Raw genomic sequence first — 17,770 nt, 5'->3', positions numbered from 1 at the left:
CGTCCTCCCTTCGTCGGAGAAGAGAGGAAGGGGAGATCGGGATGAAAGAGAAGAAGGGAGGAGAAGAAGAAGCTTCGAGAAGGAGAAGAAAGGAAAAAAAAAAGAGAAGAGAAGAAAAGGAAAAAAAAAAAAGGGAAAGGAAAAGAAAAAAAAGAAAAAGAAGGAAAAGAGAAGAAAAAAAAATGAATGGGTTTAGCCAAATTTGATTAACCACAGCCCAATTAGACTGGGCTAAGTCTAAATCCGAGCTCAATTAGATTGAGCTAAGTCTGTACGAGCCTAACTATAAATTAGGTTAAATCCGAGCTAATTTAAGTTAAATTGAAATGGGTCCGAACCCCAATTAACCAGAGTTTGTCTCAACAGACCTAATTGATTATGAATCAGGCTCAATTCAAGCCCAATTCAACTGACAGAAGGTCGAATTGACCTTGGACTAATCCTGACTCAGGCCCAAATGAGCCACATTTGACCAAATCAGAGGGCCCAATTTGGCTGGACCCAATTATAAACGAGGCCCAATCCTTTAATTAAAAACCCAATCAACCCATGTGGACCTAATCTGATTTTAAATCGAGCCCCAAAGGCTCTAAATTGGGTTAATTGGACTTGGGCTCGATCCTTGGATGGGATCCAAGCAAGTAAGTTCATAGTATGATGAACTAAGAAATTTTATAATAAATAAATGGGGATAATGTGATCCCTATGGTGTTGTTTTAGGTGATTAAGGATTTGTCACCTGTACTTGAGAAATTTGGAAAGCAAATTGAGGTAAGTAATCTATCTTAATCTTATCGTAGATCTTGTATTACGTTTTATAAGACCAGTGTTTTTCATATAATTTGAATTGTATACATGATTTGTGAAGAAAGTAAGTAATCTATTTTAATCTTATTATGGATCATGTGAGTACTATGTTTATTAAGATTTTAAAGTGTTATTCGTGTATATATTTCATGAATGGGTGTATCTTGTTGACCATGTATGCAAGTAACCTGCATATGCTCAGCACCACATAAAGGATTATAATCAGTATACTCAAGTTTGCAGCTAAATTCTTAGACGTAAATAGCCTAGCTTTATGTCCTAAATATCTTGAGTTATTCATCATAACTACAGTCTAATACATCTCACAATTCTAAAATATCTATGATGATTATCAATAAGAGTGCTAATATGCCACCCCATATCAGCTCTGAATAGTTAAGAATAGGAATGAGATCTGATCTATGGGATGTGGAGAACATATTCTGCGGCAAATTCCATTTTGCCCTGCCACAAGTATGGCTTGTGTGCTGCTTTATAAATATTGGGATTTGGAGGGTTATAACAAGGAAACATATCTTTATTTTCATAACAATTCCCTTCATCCGGAATGCTCTTTCATACTAATCATAATTTGACAATAGTACCAGATCTTCAAAATTTCCCATGTGATTTCAACTACTCTTGAAATATAAATATCAAAACCTTGTCTATCTACTTGAATAATGTCTATCAACAACACTTGAATAGATATATTGGGATATGTCTATCTTCTATGTTGGGGAATTAGCCTGTTTAAAGGATGCCATTAGCTGTAATCTCTTCTTAAAGATTTATTAGGTAACCATAATGAAGTCAAACAGAGATAGTAAAGTCCTATAAAGTAGCCATACTTTTTGCTCATCAATCATATCACAAAATTTAATTACAAGCACATGGATATTATCTCTCAAATAACAAAATTAATTCTGTTAATTTGTCTTGTTCATCTCTATTAGGTTCAATTTCTCTTCCTTCCAAAAAAGATTACTTGTGTTAGTAAAACCACAAGCACAGTGGCAATTAAGCTTACTAAAACTAGAAATATCCTTACTTCTGTTAAAAGGGTCTAGTAATCGGGTCTTGTGGTGGATAGTCAACATATATTTTGTTAATGTTTTGCTCCATAATTTTTTTAAAGATTCAGATGCTACTACAGACATTGTTTTGTTCAAAATAAATAATCCATTCTTTGTTCACGCTTCAAAAGTATGATGGAAATTATTTGTCAACTACTACATGTCTAATAAAAGTCATCTCTATAAATTTTTAGCATCACTTATCAATCTATCATCTTAATTACCTTTATATAAATGGCTTAATATGTCATAATTCATCGATCATGGAGTGAAAAATCCTAATGACAATATTTATGACTTGTTAACATGACATTTGATTAAGACTATGCTAGCAATCATGCATGGAGATAAGGACATACATGTCATGCAACCTCTGAAAAATTAAAATCAGTACTTAAATTACGCTATGGATCATGGAAGGAAATATGGCTGCATATGTTCGGCAATCAGTATACTCAAATTTGCAGCTAAATTCATTGATGTAAATAGCTTTAAGCCCACCCCAAGGTGGTAGCCCAGTTGGAACGGGGCGTTTGCTTCCAACCAAGTGGTTCCAGGTTCGAAATGCACGAGTGATGAGAGCACAAAAGTGCGATCTATATATCACTTAAATTAGTCTTATTGTTAACAAATGATGATAATTTCGTCGAGTTAATATTATACTTTTGTTTCATATAGGTTATCGTAAATCAGAAATAAAATGCATATTTGATACAAATTTGGTTCAGGAAGATGCATAGCCCAAGCTGTGCGACCCGATCTCGCCATGGCCTAGTCGAGCCCATCATCTCGCAAGCATCTCCACGTGCAAGCCGCATCCCCTCAACCAGATTTCACCCACCTCAACCATTCACGAGTCCAAAGAACTGTGATCTTTCCCCCAAATCAGGATATGTGATCTGATCTCCCGCACCCAATCTCCAGCTCCTCTCACGCGTGCATCCCCTGTTTCCGCTCACCCAAATTTCGTCCGCCCGCGATCGCCTCCCAGCAGCCCGTGAACAGCTCCCGTGCACAATCACAGCGTCCGTCCGAGCTTCTCCCCAGCGATGCAACCATTTCCATCTCCAGCCCGCGATCAACGCTCCCATGCTTCAGCCCGTAATCATCTCCTCCTTTCACCAGCGTCGGATCCAGCCGTCCCCAGCATCCCGTGAATGGTCCCAGCGTCCGCGAAGCACCCGCGATCAACTCCCGTCTTCGTCCGCGGCTTCCAGCAATTTTCTCAGATCCACATCGTCCGCCCGCCTCTTCCGCCCGTCCAACTTCCGTTTCAACATTCTCCCAGCATCATAACCGGAAACAGCATCCGAGCAACCCGCGGCCAGCCGGGATCCACCTCCCTGATGACCGTTTTCTCCCAGATTTCATGATCCCTTCCCGCATCTCCTCCATCGTCCGACTGATCCTCCCACGTCTTCTCCGCGTGCGCCTCCTTCCAGCTCCGCATCAGTCCTCCCAAGCGTCCGCCTCCGCCCGCAATCACCTCCACAGCTTCCTCCCGTCAATCCCGTGGCGACCTCCAACGTTCACGGATCTACCTCCCGAGATCCTGCACCCGCTTCCCCTCCACTCCATGCTCCGGCAATCTATAAGAAGGGGTGGAGGAAGAACAAGGGAGGGGGCTCTCATTGACGAAAACAGAGGAGGCGGCCCCCTTGGTTGCAAACGAAAAAAAAAAAAGAGAGAAAGGGAAACAGGGGATGCCCTGTTTCCGAAAATAAAAAGAGAGAAAAAAAAATAGAGAGAGAGAAAGGGAAGGATGTTGATGTTTGTGATGGCTGGCTAATCCCCTGATGTTTGTGATGTTTGCACTTGGGAGAACAGTTTTATATTACTTGTGCGATTCTCCTGCACTTGTTCCTCCATCACCCTTCACCTAAGGGATTAGCCAGCCATCACAAACATCAACATCCTTCCTTTCTCTCTCTCTATTTTTTTTTCTCTCTTTTTATTTTCGGAAACAGGGCATCCCCTGTTTCCCTTTCTCTCTTTTTTTTTTTCGTTTGCAACCAAGGGGGCCGCCTCCTCTGTTTTCGTCAATGAGAGCCCCCTCCCTTGTTCTTCCTCCACCCCTTCTTATAGATTGCCGGAGCATGGAGTGGAGGGAAGCGGGTGCAGGATCTCGGGAGGTAGATCCGTGAACGTTGGAGGTCGCCACGGGATTGACGGGAGGAAGCTGTGGAGGTGATTGCGGGCGGAGGCGGACGCTTGGAGGACTGATGCGGAGCTGGAAGGAGGCGCACGCGGAGAAGACGTGGGAGGATCAGTCGGACGATGGAGGAGATGCGGGAAGGGATCATGAAATCTGGGAGAAAACGGTCATCAGGGAGGTGGATCCCGGCTGGCCGCGGGTTGCTCGGATGCTGTTTCCGGTTATGATGCTGGGAGAATGTTGAAACGGAAGTTGGACGGGCGGAAGAGGCGGGCGGACGATGTGGATCTGAGAAAATTGCTGGAAGCCGCGGACGAAGACGGGAGTTGATCGCGGGTGCTTCGCGGACGCTGGGACCATTCACGGGATGCTGGGGACGGCTGGATCCGACGCTGGTGAAAGGAGGAGATGATTACGGGCTGAAGCATGGGAGAGTTGATCGCGGGCTGGAGATGGAAATGGTTGCATCGCTGGGGAGAAGCTCGGACGGACGCTGTGATTGTGCACGGGAGCTGTTCACGGGCTGCTGGGAGGCGATCGCGGGCGGACGAAATTTGGGTGAGCGGAAACAGGGGATGCACGCGTGAGAGGAGCTGGAGATTGGGTGGGGAGATCAGATCACATATCCTGATTTGGGGGAAAGATCACAGTTCTTTGGACTCGTGAATGGTTGAGGTGGGTGAAATCTGGTTGAGGGGATGCGGCTTGCACGTGGAGATGCTTGCGAGATGATGGGCTCGACTAGGCCATGGCGAGATCGGGTCGCACAGCTTGGGCTATGCATCTTCCTGAACCAAATTTGTATCAAATATGCATTTTATTTCTGATTTACGATAACCTATATGAAACAAAAGTATAATATTAACTCGACGAAATTATCATCATTTGTTAACAATAAGACTAATTTAAGTGATATATAGATCGCACTTTTGTGCTCTCATCACACCCCCCAACTAGCTTATTGCTAGTCTCTAGCAATTCAGAGTAAATAATAACATGAGAGTACAAAAAGTGTTGGTCAATCTTTGACTTTTTATTAAAGCTAAAGACATAAAACTAAGATATGTACCCACTTTCGTAGGGCATCACGATTGCACTTAGCACGTGCAACAAGCCGTTAAACCCCTAGGTTACCCTAGTGGACGAGTGTTGTCTCGTGAGGGTTTTCAGGATGTTACCCACAAACATCATGAATGATATGACATGTCCTAAATTCTAAGCTAATACCATGTAATTAATATATATTTTCAAGCATGGCAACTATCAAAGCAAGGGAAAATGAAAGTGTAGTGTGCATAAAATAATATGACTTTCTTAGAGTACTAATACCTCCACCACAACATGGTACCGCTTGAATTTTAGGTGTACTACTCAAGTTCACAAGTGTTTACTACAGTTTATTAGGCCTGATCCATCAAATTTTCGAATATCTCATGTTGTCTAAAATTGTCAAGAATGGTTCGCATAAAAAGAAGGAGCTATCAATCCCAACTAAATATCCAAAGTACACAAGTCCAATACAATGGAGTCAAACCAGCCATTACCACATGTCACTGGGTTCAGCCACCAACCCTATTCATGCTTTTTTTTTTTTTTAAACAATATGGATTACAATAGTCCAACCCCCTTAGGCTCTAGCAAGGTCCATGTAGCGAGTTTTCGGCCAATGACTCCTGATCCAGTTGGCTCAAGGCATTAGGTGAAACACCCCTCGGGCTTAATTACTCGAACCAGACTACGCCACGAGGTTAGACTTGTCATCTCCTCATTTATTTATTTATTTATTTTATTATTTTTTTTTCAAAATAGAGAAGGTAAACTGAACCATATAACGTGACTGCATCGTGACTATAGGTCAACCAAGGTCGGAACATAAGGCACTTAGGTGATCTAGCCAGGGTATTCAACCTCTATCTTTATGTGAAAACCAAATCATGAACCTTATAGTACGGACAAGGATACTCGTACTTCTTTTACAGATATGGCTTAATAAAAATGCATTAAACAAATATGAACTCCTGAGGCCTTCCTATAATCATTAAGTACATGTGCGGGGATCTAATAATAGGTCTCTGATCAGTCATAATGCATGTGTTCCTTGCCTAATAGTTGCACAAACTCAATATGAAAATACATGTGCATTTGCTTAGAAAAGAATGCAATTTTTTTTTTTTTCAAAATACTTCCCTCCCCCAACTTAAACATTGCATTGTCCTCAATGTAATAGATACAAGAAAACTATAATGAAAGACAGTAGAGAAAATAATATTGAGAGAAGAGGAATACCTTGAGCTGTTGATATCCAGAAAATAAAACCTACAAAACTAGAAAAATAATCCTAACTAATATACACATACCTTTGCCTTCATGCTCAGTCATAAGAAGGCTCCCCCAAGAAAAAGGAGTCCTCTTCATCTGCAAAATTCTCAAGAAAAGGTTTTAACCTGTGTCCATTTACCTTAAAAATTCTACCATCCCGTGGATTCTCAATCTCAACCGCCCCATGTGGAAAAACAGTTTTTAAATGTAAGGACCTGTCCATCTCGATCGCAACTTACCAGGAAACAGATGTAAGCGGGAATCATATAAAAGAACTTTTTGCAAAGGTTCAAAAGATTTTTTTAAAATTGATTTATCATGTAAGATCTTCATTCGTTCTTTGCAAATTTTAGCATTGTCATAAGCATCTCTGCGAATCTCATTAAGCTCGTTTAATTGCAATTTTCTAGCTAGACCGGCATCTTGTAAATCAAAATTCAATTTTCTAATTGCCCAATACGATTTATGTTCTATTTCTACGGCAAATGACACGCTTTTCCGTAGACTAGCCGGTAGGGAGACATGCCAAGAATGGTTTTGTATGCAGTACGATAGCCCATAATGCATCTGATAGTTTCAAGGACCAATCTTTTCGTGATGGGTTCACCGTTTTCTCTAAAATACGCTTGATCTTCCCTATTGGCTAATTCTCTACTGGCCACTAGTTTGCGGGTGATATGGGGTAGCAACTCTGTGGGTGACACCATACTTTTTTAATAATGTCTCAAAAGGCTTATTACAAAAGTGTTTTCCACCGTCACTAATTATGACCTTAGGCATCCCAAATCGTGAAAAAATATTTTCTTTTAAAAACTTCAGGACAGGTTTGTGATCATTGGTCTTACAAGCACAGCTTCTACCCATTTGGACACATATCGACACCGACTAAAATGTACTCATATCCAAAAGATGGTGGGAATGGGCCCATAAAATCGATGCCCCAACAATCGAAAATTTCGATAATAGTAATGGGTTGAAGAGGCATCATTTGCCTACGAGTTAGACTTCCAATACGTTGACATGGATCACATGTCCTGCAGAACTCGTGGGCATCTTTGAACATAGTAGGCCAATAGAAACCACATTGCAAGACCTTTGCAACAGTTTTCTTAGAGGCAAAGTGTCCACCGCAAGCATCAGTGTGGCAGAAAGAAAGTACGCTTTGTATATCATGATCCGGTATGCATCGTCTAAAGATTTGATCATTGCAATATTTAAATAAATAGGGTTCGTCATAGTAATAATTTTTACTTCGCGCAAGAAAATTTTTCTATCTGTCGACCCCCAATGCTCCGGCATCCGGTTGTAACAAGAAAATTTACAATATCTGCATACCATGGTATACTAGAAAGTGCAAACAACTGCTCTTCAGGGAATGAGTCCTTGATGGAAAACTGTGGCACTGAATCATGAAAAACTAATCGTGATAAATGGTCAGCAACCACATTCTCTACTCCTTTTTTATCTTTGATAGTGATGTCAAATTCTTGGAGTAGAAGTATCCATCGTATTAAGCGTGGTTTGGCCTCTTTCTTATCCAACAAATATTTTAGTGCCGCATGGTCCGTGAAGATAACAATAGGAGCACCAAGGATATAAGAGCGAAATTTATCTAAGGCAAATACTACTGCAAGCAATTCCTTCTCGGTGGTGTGTAATTCATTTGAGCATCGTTTAAGGTTTTGCTTGCATAGTAAATGACATATGGCTTATTATCCTTGCGTTGTCCTAGGACAGCTCCTATCGCATAGTCGCTAGCGTCGCACATAATCTCAAAAGGTAATGACCAATCGGGTGGTCGCACGATGGGTGCAGTGCTAAGCATAGACTTCAACTTTTCGAATGCCTCCTGACAGGTTTCAGTCCAATTGAACGGTGTATCAAGGGATAGGAGGTTACATAATGGTCGAGCTATGACACTAAAGTCCTTGATGAACCTCCTATAAATCCGGCGTGACCCAAAAATGATCTAACATCTCTAACCGTCTTGGGTGCAGGTAGCTTAGCAATTAAATCAGTCTTAGCTCTATCTACTTCCATGCCCTTCGATGAAACAATATGTCCTAAGACAATTCCCTTTGGCACCATGAAGTGGCATTTCTCCCAATTCAGTATCAAATTCTTTTCTATACATCGAGCTAAGACTGCTTGTAAATGTGACAGGCAATCATCAAATGAGTCGCCAAAAATGGAGAAGTCGTCCATGAACACTTCCAAAAATTTTCGTTCATGTCTTCAAAATGCTGAGCATGCATCTTTGGAATGTTGCAGGTGCATTACACAACCCGAATGGCATTCGTCGGAAAGCAAATGTGCCAAAAGGACAAGTGAAGGTAGTCTTCTCTTGATCTTCTGGTGAAATTTCAATTTGATAATATCCCGAATAGCCATCGAGAAAACAATAGAAATCATGCCCTGCAACTCTCTCCAATACTTGGTCTAGGAAGGGTAGAGGAAAGTGATCCTTTCGTGTGACCAAATTCAGCTTTCGGTAGTCAACACACATGCGCCAACTCGTCGGGACACGAGTTGGAACTAGTTCACCTTGTTCATTTTCTACTACCGTCAAACCCGATTCTTAGGAACGACTTGAGTAGGGCTTACCCACTTGCTGTCGGAAATTGGGTAAATAATACCCACGTCAAGCAACTTGAGGACTTCTGCCTTAACCACATCTCTCATCGTAGGATTTAACCTTCGTTGCATTTGCCTTGTGGTTTTGGCATTGTCCTCCAAATATATCCGGTGCGTGCAAATTAAGGGGCTAATTCCCTTCAAGTCGGCAATAGACCACCCTAAGGCTCCTTTATGATTCTTTAAAACATCAATTAATTTTCTTTCTTGGGTATGATCAAGTCCAGACGAGATGATTACAGGAAAAGTATCTTCGGGTCCAAGAAAAGCATACTTAAGTTCCTTTGGTAAGGGTTTCAATTCGAGCTTGGGTGCTTGCTCATGGGATGGTACTTATTTTACCTCTCGAGGCGACAATCCTCAAATTCTCCTTCTTTTGGTCTCCACCCATTGACCATCTTGATATCCAGATTATCCACAATAGGTGTGACTGACAAATCATCTCATTGGTTCCATTAGGACACCAATCAATTAAGCTATCATTGATGGGTCGTTAATTGCTTTAGCTAACAAATATTCTTCTGCGATGGTTTCAACCCAATCAACCTCCTTACTCTCTTCGGAATCATTGGGTTGTTTGCACACATTAAAAATGTTCAGTTCTAAGGTCATATTACCAAAAGAAAGCTTCATGACGCCATTCCTACAATTAATCAATGCATTAGAAGTTGCAAGGAATGGACGTCCTAAAATGACCGGAATCTGAGACTGTGAGTTCGAAGCCGGATGTGTGTCCAATACAATAAAATCGACAGGAAAGTAGAACTTGTCTACTTGGACTAATACATCCTCGATAATCCCCTTGGAATTTTAACTGACCTGTCAGCTAATTGCAAAGTGACGGAGGTTGGCTTCAACTCACCTAAACCAAGTTGCTCATATACAGAATATGGCAACAAATTCACACTCGCCCCTAAATCTAACAATGCTCGCTCTATCCTAAAGTCGCCTATGATGCATGAGATGGTTGGGCAACCTGGATCTTTATATTTAGGGAGAATGTTGTGCTGCAAAATAGCACTCACATTTTCAGTTAAAAATGCCTTCTTCTTAACATTTAATCGGCGTTGACAGTACACAAGTCCTTCAAAAATTTGGCATATGAGGGTACTTGTTTGATTGCATCAAGAAGAGGTATGTTGATCTTTACTTGTTTAAAAAGCTCAAGAATTTCAGAATTAGGTTCGAGCTTTTGCAACGGCTTTAACCGTTGTGGAAAAGGTGGAGGAAAAGGACATTCAACTTTCTCGTAGAAGTTGGGACCTCAACTTCTTCTTTGTCCCTTTCATCACTTTGGGAGCATCAGAATTAGAAGTGACCTGCGGTCTCAATGGGACGGTTGATCAATGACTTTCCCATTACGCAAAGTCATGATGCTCTTTGCATGTTCTGTATGCGAACTAGAAGGAGCCGTATTATTACTACCGTGCACTTGTGGGTTAGGTTGGGGTTGAGCTGGAAGCTTACCCTTCTCTTGGGTACTTAGGACGGTAGTCAACATTGACAATTGGTTCCTTATGTCTTCAAAATTTCGAGTATTTTGAGCATTGATATTAGCTTGACCTTGTAGAAAAGTTTGTATGGATTGCAAGGTATCCTCGATATTTGGCTTTTGAGAGGTGATGGTGCATAAGTAGGATGTGCAGGTGGAGGAGCTGAATGGTGTGACTGTTGAGGATGATCGTTTCTCCACCTAAAGTTTGGATGATTCTTCCAACCAGGGTTATAGGTATTCGAGTATGGATCGTTATAAGGCTTTTGGTAGGAGTTCATAGCATTTGCTTGATCGTGCAAGACTTCTTTGAATGCCGGTATGGTGGGACAATCTGTAGTAGTATGACCCGACATATCGCAGATACCACAACACTCGTTTCTAAGCTCTATAGTCTTGACAGGCTCAACCTTCCTAAGCTCAATTTCTTCTACCTTCCTAGTGAGGGCTGCCATTTTAGCATGAAGATCATCCTCAGTTCTGAGGTTGTAAAGGCCTCCCTGTACAGAGCTAGTAGGCTTAGGCAAAGACTTGTTGTTTCTATCCCCGTTATCCCAAAGTTGGGCAGTCTCAGCAAGGGAATCCAAATACTCCCATGCCTCATCAGGTGTTTTTCTAAAAATCTACCATTGCACATGGTCTCTACAAACTGTTTCAACTGTGGAGATAAACCTTCATAAAAGAAGCTAATGGTTCTCCAAGTTTCGAACCGTGATGAGGGCATGAGAGAAGAAGGTCTTTAAATCTTTCCCAACATTCATAAAATGTTTCATTATCTTTTTGTTGGAAATTGCTATATGTCTTTTCAAAAAGTTGGTCCTTTGTGTGGGGAAGAACTTCTTTAAAAATTCTCTCTGCATATCTTGCCAATTTCTTATTGATCTAGGTCGCAAAGAGTTTAGCCATGTTTTGGCCTTATCCTTTAGAGAGAAAGGAAACAATGTCAACTTGAGGACATCCTCGGTGACATTTGGCACTCTAAATGTAATGCTCAATTCTTCAAAATCCTTTAAATGAAGATACGGACTTCGGACTCTAACCCATGAAACTTGGGCAGCAATTGGATTACCCCTGGTTTGATGTCAAAATGTCCTACATTATCAGGAAAAATTATGCATGAAGGCTGACTAGTCCTAGCCGGTTGTAGGTATTGTCTTAGAGTCATAACATGGGGTTCTCGTTCTCGATTGTGGTGACTCCCCGCATCTTCATTTAATCAGCCATCTCACAAGGTGTGAGATATTGCGAAGGAATTTCAGGTATGTCCTAAGGGATGATCTAAAGTTGTACGACTTAATCGACCGGTGTCGTCCCTATTCCACTTTAGCATGCAAAATATTTCCCTCTCTTTTTTTTTTTTTTTTTAAAAAAAAAAAAAATATAAGTACCAACTAAAGATACCCTAAAACGACACCTAAAACAAAAATTTTCTCAATCAAACATGCAACAAAACATTACACCTCAATTTCTAATGTTTTTCTTAAATTTCTAGACAGCTCCTAACTGGTTTGAAGAGGACACCTAAGCCTCCAATCCGGTCTAATGAACCGAGTTGACCAGGTAAGCTCCCAGGTAAGTGGAGGGGTCACGATGCGTTCGCAAAGGTCCCACTTAAAACCCACTTGCCTCGAACAGATGAACTGTCTCCCTTATAGGGACAAAGCTTGCCTAGACATCAACTAAGCCACAGAGCGAAATTGGTGCAACTTTCGGTGGTCTTCGTCCTATTGAGCTCGAATGTCCTTAGGGGCCAACGTCTAGTTGATTTTAGTTAAGCTTAGGATATTTATGCACTGGGGTGATTTTTGGGCTAAGGACGAGTGATGAAATCCCGACCTTATCTTTTTAAATGGGTTCAGCCCTTAGAATATTTTATGCTGATGCCTTATACTATATGCAACAATCAAGAGATTTTTTTTTTAATGTTTTATGACATGACATTAAATTTCATTGAATAGGTGATCAAGCAAATTATTTTTTTTTTTTTAAATTTTATGAGTTGAAATTTGAAATTTGAAATTTGAAATTTTAGGTTTTCCTCTTTCTTTTTTTTTTTTTTTAATTTTCAATTAGCAACAAGGGTTAATGAGATATAATAACAATAAAATTCTGATTCTAAAAAAAAAAATTAAATGCAGAAAATTCAAAACAGAAATCAGCAAGATTTTATATTAATCTAATGGTCTTAAAAGTCTCAGAATGTCAATCAGACCGTTCAGATTATTCAACAATGTGTCTTGCACTAGCTGACCAAATTTGAGTCAAATCAGACGGCTAATTGCTATGATATCAGAGTTTGATGCAAACTGTGCGGGAATTAAAAATAGTAGTAAAGATGCAATTTTTTTTTTTTCAAAAGAAAAATACTAACTACTAAGGTAAAAATTAAATCTAAAATTATGCTAATAACTCAGCCGTTCCCCGGCAACATCAACATCCTTCCCTTTCTCTCTCTCTATTTTTTTTTCTCTCTTTTTATTTTCGGAAACAGGGCATCCCCTGTTTCCCTTTCTCTCTTTTTTTTTTTTCGTTTGCAACCAAGGGGGCCGCCTCCTCTGTTTTCGTCAATGAGAGCCCCCTCCCTTGTTCTTCCTCCACCCCTTCTTATAGATTGCCGGAGCATGGAGTGGAGGGGAAGCGGGTGCAGGATCTCGGGAGGTAGATCCGTGAACGTTGGAGGTCGCCACGGGATTGACGGGAGGAAGCTGTGGAGGTGATTGCGGGCGGAGGCGGACGCTTGGGAGGACTGATGCGGAGCTGGAAGGAGGCGCATGCGGAGAAGACGTGGGAGGATCAGTCGGACGATGGAGGAGATGCGGGAAGGGATCATGAAATCTGGGAGAAAACGGTCATCAGGGAGGTGGATCCCGGCTGGCCGCGGGTTGCTCGGATGCTGTTTCCGGTTATGATGCTGGGAGAATGTTGAAACGGAAGTTGGACGGCGGAAGAGGCGGGCGGACGATGTGGATCTGAGAAAATTGCTGGAAGCCCGCGGACGAAGACGGGAGTTGATCGCGGTGCTTCGCGGACGCTGGGACCATTCACGGGATGCTGGGGACGGCTGGATCCGACGCTGGTGAAAGGAGGAGATGATTACGGGCTGAAGCATGGGAGCGTTGATCGCGGGCTGGAGATGGAAATGGTTGCATCGCTGGGAGAGAAGCTCGGACGGACGCTGTGATTGTGCACGGGAGCTGTTCACGGGCTGCTGGGAGGCGATCGCGGGCGGACGAAATTTGGGTGAGCGGAAACAGGGGATGCACGCGTGAGAGGAGCTGGAGATTGGGTGCGGGAGATCAGATCACATATCCTGATTTGGGGGAAAGATCACAGTTCTTTGGACTCGTGAATGGTTGAGGTGGGTGAAATCTGGTTGAGGGGATGCGGCTTGCACGTGGAGATGCTTGCGAGATGATGGGCTCGACTAGGCCATGGCGAGATCGGGTCGCACAGCTTGGGCTATGCATCTTCCTGAACCAAATTTGTATCAAATATGCATTTTATTTCTGATTTACGATAACCTATATGAAACAAAAGTATAATATTAACTCGACGAAATTATCATCATTTGTTAACAATAAGACTAATTTAAGTGATATATAGATCGCACTTTTGTGCTCTCATCAACGAGCGTCGATTAAATTCGGGACCGGATGCCCCACGCCTAGACACGGGGTCTGGAAGCGCTACTGATCGGCTGGTAGCCTGGGTGGTGCCAGGTGTGACGTACTCACACGGAGGGTCGGGTCGGATAACTGAGCCGGCCACGGGTGGGGAGGGTATGAGTAAAATAGGTCGGGGTGCCCAACACACGACTCGGTCTACCCGCATCGAACATTCTCCTGGCGGGGTGGGGGCCCAGTGGTCGGGGCTGCTACGCGGGGGTGGGCTTGTCCCTTCCTCCCCCCTTCCCCTTTTTTTCAAAGCAAAAAAAAAAAAAAAAAAGAAAAAAAGAAAGCTTTAAGCCCTAACTATCTTGAGTTATTCATCGTAATTACAGCCCCATACATCTCATGATTCTAAAATATCTATGAGGATTATTAATAAGAGTGTTAATATGCCACCCCATATCATCTCTGAAGAGTTAAGAATTTGAATGAGGTCCGATCTATGGGACGTGGAGAAACATATTATGCAGCAAATTTTCCATTTTTCCCTGCCACAAGTCTCCTTTTTGTGCTGCTTTATAATTATTGGGGGGCTATAAAACGGCAACATAACTTCATTCTCATAACAATTCCTTCATCTGGAATGTTCATACATATTAATCATAATTTGACAGAAATAGTACCTGATCTTCAAAATTTTCCCTGAGACTTCAGCTATTGTTGCAATATAAATATCAAAACCTTGTCTATCTACTTGAATCATGTCTTCCTGTTGAAAATTCTCAAACATCTTACATCAAACAAAGCAAATAAAAGAATAAAACAATCGCAACCATTAACAGCACACATAACTAAAAATTTAAATCCCGAATATCAGAAACAGAAAGATCAGATGATGCCCGTATTCAAACATGATTACTCACAATCAATAAAAGGGTAACAAATCTCCCAGATTATTCGCAAAGAAACTTTGCCTCAGATTATTTCGAGATAATTTTGACATTAAAACTCTCTTGATTACTTTAACCAAGAGAACAAGACAAGAAATTGGAAAAAAAAATCTCCAAGTTCTGCAAAAAAAAAAGAGAGACTTTGGAGGAAATTACATACTTTCTCTACGCCCTTTCCACTTTCAAGAATTCAAACTGCCTGAAATCTCAAAAGGAAAAATCCCTCAACGCACCAAAGAAAATAATTAGAAAAACAAAAACATAACTTTTTCCCCAACAAGTCACCTTTCCTTCTCCCCTCCTCTCGACCTCTTCTCCAACCATCAAACCATTCTAGAGCATCACCAAGGACATAAGTTAACATTGATAAACCACTAAAACCGAAATTCACCAAAAATAGAGATCTTTAGACACCAAAAAGGGAATAAAATCACAAAAACCTTATAATTTTTGCTTTCCCCGATCCCCCCCCCCACCCCCCCCCCCCCGTTGTTTCCGTTCGTTCGCTCCGCCGGAGGTAGATACCCACGCAATTTACCTTTTTATGGAAGTAACGTGACTCAGCTGACTTAACTCCAACAAAATTACTTAAATACCCTTGGTTCAACGTCGGTTAGCAGCAGGCCTGTCGCCTAAGTCGTATTACTAAAATGCCCTTCCGTTGCTTGGCTTCTGCTTGCTATTAGGGGTATTTTTGTAAATGTACAATAGTGGGCTGACCCAATGCTTGAAATGGGCCCATGCCCGCCAACTTTATGTTAGGCTAGCCTGAGAGATTGCAAACGTAATTTGGCCTTAAATGTAGAACTCCTTTATTTTTTTTTTTTGCAGACAGGCCAACTAAGCTCGAGCTCGAATAAAATCCGAAATTGAGCCCAATTTAGGCCTAAAAAAGTTTCAAACTTTTCATCATCCTTTTTTGAATCTTTAGACTGAGAACAGTTGAATATTAATATTTTTAGATCTCTATAGAAACTTCTAAAGACATAATAGTTGGACGTGATTCAAGGCATCTTAAACTATTTAGAAATCTAAAGTATGAATATGAAAGCCATTTGTAATTCAATGGACTATAGTCTACTCCACAAGTTCAGACCGGTCCAATCATATTCAAATCAAGCCTAGGCTTAAGCACGGGCCAGGCTTGGATTTGAATTTTTTAAAAATTATTAAGCCCAAGTTTGATCCCAAGTTCCAAAAATTCGGATAGGAATATGGCCCAGTTCAGTCGGATAGGATCCGGTTGCGGAGTTTTTAACGGGGCGTTTGACGTTCCGTTCACGTGACGTCCGAGTGGTACAGGAGGAAGGGAGTTCGCGGGCCGGCTTGGCTCCTTTTTGGTTAAAAAAAATCAAGACCGTCGGATTTACATGCCACCACAGACTTTCCCGTCGAACATTTTTGGTTTCCATTAAGGTTAGTTGTTTCGACGTGTAAGCATAATCCCTTCCTATTCATAGTTGTACTATAAATTTAAACTAATAAACTATAAAATTCTTTAAATATTTTAATAAATAAAAGCAATCTCTTAATATAATTAGTTTTATCTAATATAAATTTCTTTTAACTTATAGTCATTGTGTTAAAACAGTTTTTTAAAATGTATTAAAAGCTTTGTTTCCTTCTAAACAAAAAAAAGAACTTTATTGGTTGATGAATTAAGAAACACAATCCCAGATCAGGAATGGAGGCTACATAGGTAGGCCAACAAAATCCTCTCTCCTCTGCTATCCTTTTTTTCTTTCTTTAAAAACCTTGTTCTTTCTAAAGTATGGTTTCTTTGCTCACTTGATTAGAAATGGGGTGTGTTAAGCATCTGATAATGGAAGATAGACAATCAAAAGTTGTAATTAAATATAATAAGAAAATATAAAGAACATTTACAATATTATATGAAAAGATTTAAAATTTATAAAAATAACATCAGCCATTTTAATAGTAAATCTATAAAATTGGATGGAGCATATGATGAGAGTACAAAAGTGCGACCTACATGTCACCTAAATTAGTATTATTGCTAACCGATAATGATAAATTCACTGGATTAATATTAATTTGGGTTTGACACAGATTTTCATAAATTAGAGATAAAATGCACATTGAGTACAAATTTGACTAAAGAAGGATCCCTTCCCAGATCCGACCTGGTTGAAGATCGGGTCGGGTCCGAGTCGGGTCCAATTTTTTTATGCTTATTGAGAAAGAATTTTGGGCAAATTTAATTTGGCCATATCATAACTATGAGGTGCTGGGTAACCCATAACTTGAAAGACTTGCAATAGACCTCCAGTCAGAATAGATGACCCGTGACGAACTAAGTCCATCCGTCTACAAGCCAAATTTCATATCATACTATTTTTTTTATTATTATCTATATGACTAATTGGACGGAACTTAGTCTCTTCCAGCTCCCGACTCATCTTCCGTGATCCAAGCAGCCGCTGCCTCACAGCCATCCGCGTTTCCTCCCTTCCGCTTCATCTCCCAGCATCAAATCCCCCCTCCCAGCTTCCAGCCGGATCAGCCTCCAAATGATCCCGAGCGATCTCCCAGCCTCCGACACCGCGTCCGAGCTCCAACTCTCAACGTCCCCGTACTCCCAGCTACCCTTCCGGATCTCCAGCCCCTCCTCCGCAATCCGCCATGATCCCAGCACCTCGCAGCCGTTTCCCCCTTCCGGATTCGTCCGGCCTCCACCGTGTCCGTGATCAACGCTCACAGCAGCCTCC

The 17,770-nt window shown here is 41.3% G+C and overlaps 1 non-coding gene across 1 annotated transcript; it reads left to right on the top strand.

The window, feature by feature from the left end:
• Positions 1-11,189: 11,189 nt before the first annotated feature.
• LOC120107960 lies at positions 11,190-11,297 on the top strand. The gene has a single exon (XR_005509538.1). It is a non-coding gene; the product is annotated as a small nucleolar RNA R71 (small nucleolar RNA).
• Positions 11,298-17,770: the final 6,473 nt, after the last annotated feature.

This window comes from Phoenix dactylifera, unplaced genomic scaffold, assembly GCF_009389715.1.
Source record: "Phoenix dactylifera cultivar Barhee BC4 unplaced genomic scaffold, palm_55x_up_171113_PBpolish2nd_filt_p 001092F, whole genome shotgun sequence".
In the NCBI taxonomy this organism is placed as follows: domain Eukaryota; kingdom Viridiplantae; phylum Streptophyta; class Magnoliopsida; order Arecales; family Arecaceae; genus Phoenix; species Phoenix dactylifera.
This window is presented reverse-complemented; position numbering and strand designations above follow the sequence as displayed.